Source organism: Suricata suricatta, chromosome 12 (genome assembly GCF_006229205.1).
Source record: "Suricata suricatta isolate VVHF042 chromosome 12, meerkat_22Aug2017_6uvM2_HiC, whole genome shotgun sequence".
Taxonomy (NCBI): Eukaryota; Metazoa; Chordata; class Mammalia; order Carnivora; family Herpestidae; genus Suricata; species Suricata suricatta.
In genome coordinates, this window is record NC_043711.1 from 50,021,647 (window position 1) to 50,027,798 (window position 6,152).

A 6,152-nucleotide genomic window follows, 5' to 3' on the forward strand; every position below is an offset into this window, starting at 1 on the left:
TTCTCTGTGCTCTTCCATTGATCTGTCTGTTTTTGTGCCAGTACCATAGCGTCTTGATGATTACAGCTTTGAAATACAGCTTGAAGTCTGGGATTGTGAAGCCTCCTGGTTTGGTGTTCTTTTTCAAGATGGCTTCAGTCTGTTGGGGTCTTTTCTGGTTCTATACACATTTTAAGATTTTCTAGCTCTGTGAAGAATGCTGGTGTCATTTTGATAGGAATTGCATTGAATATGTAGATTTCTTTGGGTAGTATTGACATGTTAACACTGTTTGTTCTTTGTATCCAGGAGCATGGAATATTGGTCTTTGTGTGTGTGTGTGTGTGTATCCTCTTCAATTTCTTTCATGAGCTTTCTAAAGTTTTCAGTGTATAGGTTTTTCATCTCTTTGGTTAGAATTCTTCCAAGGCATTTTATGGGTTTTGGTGCAATTGTAAATGGGATCGATTCCTTGATTTCTCTTTCTGTTGTTTATTGCTGCTGTTTGGGAATGCAGCTGACTTCTGTGCATATATCCTGGCACTTTGCTGAATTCATGGATCGTTCTAGCAGGTTGATGGTGGAATCTTTTGGGTTTTCCATAGAGAGTATCATGTCATCTGCAAAGAGTGAAAGTTTGACCTCCTCCAGGCTGATTTGGATGCCTTTTATTTCTTTGTGTTGTCTGGTTGCTGAGGCTAAGAGTTCCAATAGTATGTTGAAGAACAGTGGTGAGATTTCACATCTCTGTCTTCTTCCTGACCTTAGGGGGAAGGCTCTCAGTTTTTCCCCATTGAAGATGGATGATATTAGGGTTGAGTCTTTCATATATGCCTTTCATGATCTTGAGGTATGATCCTTCCATCCCTTATTTCTTAAGGGTTTTTTAATTTATCTAGAAAGATGGTGTGTTTTGTCAAATGTTTTCTCTGCAGCTATTGAGAGGATCATGTGTTTCCTGTCCTTTCTTTTATTGATGTGTTGAATCACATTGATTGTTTTGTAGATACTGAACCAGCCCTGGATCCCAGGTGCAAATCCCACTTGGTGGTGGTGGATAATCTTCTTCATGTCTTGTTGGATCCAGTTGGCGAGTATCTGGTTGAGAATTTTTGCATCCATGTTCATCCAGGGAAATTGGTCTGTAGTTCTCCTTTTTAGTTGGGTCTTTGGCTTTGGAATCAAGGTATTGCTGGCTTCATAGAAAGAGTTTAGAAGTTATTCTTCCATTTCTATATTTTGGAACAGCTTCAAGAGAATAGCTGTTAGCTCTTCCTTTACTGTTTGGCAGAACTCCCTGGAGAGCCATCTGGCCCTGGATTCTTGATTTTTGGAAGACTTTTGATTACTAATTTGGTTTCTTTACTGGTTATGAGTGTGTTCAAATGTTCTTTTTCTTCCTGTTTCCATTTTGGTAGTTTATATCCTAGGAGTGTTTTGGTCTGGTTATTGAAAGGAGTTTGATTGATTAGAGAAAAAAGGAAAAAAATTAAGAAATTTAAAAATAGACATACAGACACACACACACACACACACACACACACACACTCAAATAAATGATGCTAGATACTAGGTGAGTTTTGGTCGGATAATTGAAAGGAATCTGATTGATTATAGAAAAGAGGGAAAAATTTTATAATTTAACAATTTAAAAAAACACAGAGACACAGAAAATCAAATAAATGATGCTAGGTGTGTTTTGGTCTGGTTATTGAAAGCTGCTTGATTGATTAGTGAAAAAAGGGTAAAGAAAGGATAGTCACAGTACAGAGAAACTGGGAAAAGAGATCAGAGCACTCTTTCTTACAGAGCTCTCGGACAGATTCCCGGGTCCGGACAGAATGGACCAGGGAAGTCGCCCAGAAGAACAAAGGACTGGGCCTTATATGGGACAGCTGACTGGAGTGTTTCTGGGTGGGAGAACCCCCTGAAAGGCAGAAAGATGCGGCAGGAGCCGGTGATGTGCTTCCGGAGAGCCAGCAGAGGGCAACTAAGGCAAATGACGTTCTTCCAGCAGCAGGCAGAGAGCAACCGTGTGCTCTTCTCCCTGAGCCCGCCAAACCTGTCAGATACTGTGATGCACGTTAGAGTCCATAAACTAAGCAGGGGGGTACTTGCGGTGTTCCTGAAGAGCTGGGTTGGCCGAGATGCGCGGGGCTCAGTTCATGGCTCTGTTCTCCACGAGATGGCGCTGTTTAGCGCGTTTGGCTGCATCTTTGTGGCACCTGTAGGTGTGTTTGCGCATGCGCGGGAGGAGTGAAGCTGATGTAGCTGGACAACCCAGTGTGTAACGTCGCTCTGTTCTCCCCAGTCCGAAATCATGCCCCTGTCCTTAGTCTCCGGCTAGGCTCCTGTCCACTCCCACGTTTCCAGTGTCCGAGGCCAATCCGTCAGGTTGCCAGGCAGCACATCCCTCCTCAGTTTGAGGTCAGACAGGGCTGTGTTTCCCAACCCCTCTCTTCTGAGGCCCTGTGGCTTGGACCCACTCAGACCTTCTGGGGAGGGTCTGACTGAGCAATGGCTGGTGCCGGTCGCCCCCAAGACCGTTCACGGGACCGCACCGCTACCCATGCCCAGAGACTACAGCCGGGTGCCAGCCCGCCCCAGAGAGTCCACGCCGTCGTGTAGCAGCGGAAACTCCGAGGACCCCGGGACCCCCTGTGCCCTTGGGGAGTCACCCTTCCCACCAGAGCACTGCCAGGTAAGGAGCTGCCGAGTTTTACCCTGTGCCACCCTCCTCCCGTTTCTAGAGTCGTAATGGATTTGAAACCCTCTCCTGTGTCCTCCTTGTGTAGGTCAGGCCCTGCGGCTGTTTCCACATTCCCCCTTTCCCTCCAGCTGCTTTTGGGGGGCAGTGCTTTTCCTGTCCTCTCCCCCGACTGTTCCTCTTTCTGGTTGCAAAAGGAGCTCCCTGCCCTCCGCAGCATCTGTCCCCCTAGGTCACTTCTCCGTGCCCAGCCCCGGTAGAGCTCTGTGGTTCAGGTTGTGCACATTGTCGCGTTAATCCTCAGGTCAGTTTTCCAGCAGTGTGGCTGGCTTAGTATTGGTCTGGCTATGTTTCATGGACCTGAGTCGCCAAAAGGACTTCCAGGCTGTTCTGCCATTGTGGCCCCTCCGTGGCTCAGTCTTCTCCTGTCAGACCAGACAACCACCACAGAAAGCTCCACACCTGGTTTCCATCTCAACTCTTCCAACTTTTAGATGCTAAAATATTCTTTACAAGTCTTGATTTGGCCTTGGAGGTCTAGTTCCTGGCCTTTGATTGACGTCACGTGACTAGAGATGAGTGAAGGAGCTGGAGCCTCGAGGCAGGTCCAGATTCTGCGTGGAAAGCCCCTGGTCCCCACATGCTGGCCTCCCTAGTGGACGTGCAGGGAACACGTTCACACCCCACCCCCCACCCCGGAGTCAGCCTCCTGGGCATGCAGGGAACATCTTCACTTACCCCACACAAGAGTCAGCCTCCTGGGTATGCAGGGGACACCTTCACCACTACCCCCACCCAAGTCAGACTCCTGGGTGTACCGGGGACACCTTTACTACGCCCACCCCAGAGTCAACCTCCTGGGTGTTCAGGGGATGCATTCACCACCACCCTCACCCCAGAGTCAGCATCCTGGGCATGCAGGGGACACCTTCACCACTATCCCCACCCCAGAGTCAGCCTCCTGGGTGTGCAGGGGACACCTTCACCACCCAGCACACAGGAGACAGCCTCCTGGGTGTGCTGGGGACACCTTCATACCCCCACCCCAGAGTCAACCTCCTGGGTGTGCAGGGGACTCATTCACCACCACTTGCACCCCAGAGTCAGCATCCCGGGCATGCGGGGGACACCATCACGGCACCCCCACCCAGAGTCAGCCTCCTGGGCAGGGTGCAGTGCTCCGCAGGCTGCCAGGTGCCTGCAGTACTGGTCAGGGGCTCCATACTGTTTCAGGACGTCTGTGGCCGGTCGAGCTGCCCTCCCCCCAACTGTCGACGCCTCCCTGCACACACCCTGTGAAGCCCTAGCACACGTACTGTCTGAGCTGACGGATTTCGGGGATGGCAGAAGGGCTGGAGTCGGAGCCCCAGGGCAGGGCCCGTGGCATGAAGTGTGGGTATGCCCTGGTGTGGGAGGACGGAGAGCAGGCCCCTGTAGCCTCAGTGTGTATTGAGCACTTCCGGTGTACTTGATCCTCAGGTGGAAGCTCTGTGGACTGTGGGAAAGAGGGAGACTGGACATCTGTCCTCGAGAAACCACAGAATGCCGGATGAGGAGGCGGTGGTGTAGAGGGTTTCGGAGAGGAGAGGGGGTGATCTGATGGGAGAGAGGGGCTGGGATCTCGGTGTCCCCAGAGCACCAACAGGATTTCATCTGCTGGGAATGAGGACAGGCTGTGGCTGCACTTGGAGGAACCACGTGCACAAAGGCCCAGAGGCAGGAGTGGAGCGGTTGTGATGGGGCCTCCCCACTTCCACCGTGCCGCCCAGTTGGGCCTCCTCCCTCCCCTCCTCTGTGATGACAGGGATAGAGATGAAGACACGAGGTACAGAGAGGGGAGCCCCTTGCCCAAGGTCACAGAGCAGGCAGCCCCTAGCCTGCATCGCTAACTACTGGCTCTACGCTGCCCCAAAGGTTGCCGGGCCTGGAATGGACATTGAAAGCGGTCTGATCCCCAGTGCCCCATCGGACGCTGGGTCATCAGGAAATCCCCCTAGACACCAAGTTGCACAGCCTCAGGCCCAGAGAGCGTGATGACGCTCCTGGAAGCCTGGACGCCGGCTTGGCCTCCCTGTGGATTGGCCCAGGATAGCTCAGGAGAGGTGTGGGGCAGCCACAGGTGTCCCTGAGGCCGCCTGCCACTGTCTGAGCAGCTCCAGCCCCCTTGACTGCCCTGGTAGGAGGCCTGAAGGAGGTGACAGCCACGCAGGGAGGAACGCAGCAGAGACGAGGTGATGGAGGGCACAATGCATGCTCAGTGCAGACGTTCACGCATTCACTTAGCAGACACAGAGTCGGCCCTACAACGTGGCCGTTGTGGATACAGGCCTGGCTGTGCAGCTGTGCACACAGCCCAGCTCCTTGGGGTGCCAGCCTTGGGGGAAAGCACTCCACAGAGAAAGCCCACCCCCAGTGCCCTCCGGCACCCACAGAAATAACCACTCTGCTGTGAGGCTGTGGCCATGGGTCTCAGTGAGGGGTACATAGAGGCACAGCACAGCCGGGAGAGGCCCTGCCCAAGCACTGGGATGCTAGAGCCATACGATCTGGGCTCTGATCTGAGGCACTGACTGTTCCTCTCCATGCCTCAGTTTCCTCCTCTGCAGACAGGGGCAGCCATACTAGCGTCCACTCACCCTCTCTCCCTGCTGCTCTCCGAATGTGCACTTTCTGTCCAGGTCGCCTGTGTTCACGTCCCCTCTCCTTCCTCACTGCAAAGTAGGGGCCAAGCGGTTTTGAACGAGTTAGCAAACGCGTGAACACTTACACCCTGTCCCCAACTTGGGCTCTCTCGAGGGGAAGCTGGATGGGATATTGAGGACCCCCAGCCTGCCCAAGAAGCGCCAAGCACGCGCCTGCCTTCACTTACCTTCACTAATGTGGCCGATGGGGGCTACAGGAACCCCTGGGGGAGAGGCTGGGTGGGCGGGGCAAGGCCCAGAAGGCCCTGAAGGCCAAGGAGGCCAATGAGGTATTAGAGGTAGTCTTTGGGGGCTTCTGTGAGGGATTCTCCTTCCTGCGAAGAGGTGGGCTGGGTTCCAGAAGGTGCCCCTTGCTTCTGGCTTGAGTGTTAGCTATGCAGATGTGATGCTTGCAGTGGAGGCAGCCACAGTGCAACCCATCAGGGAGTGACATCAATATCCTATTAACTGCAGAGTAGAGAGGAGGGTGGCACCTGAGTCACTGATGACATTGTGAGCCCCCAGACCACCTCTGGACCTCCCGCCTCTCACATCATCATCAAACATTCCAGGTGAGATGCCTTCACAGTTTAGCCACTCTTGGGAGGGATTTCTGTCCCTTCAGCCAAACCTGTGCAACTGATACAGCCTTCTAGTGTCAGTGAAAGTTTCTCTGTTGTTAACTAGTTCCCCAGCTGACTTTGCATCTCTGCTCTTGTTCCTCCACTGAGCACCCATGGGAGCAGATCATGACTGTCTCTGTCTGTCAGGTTGGCCCATTCGTG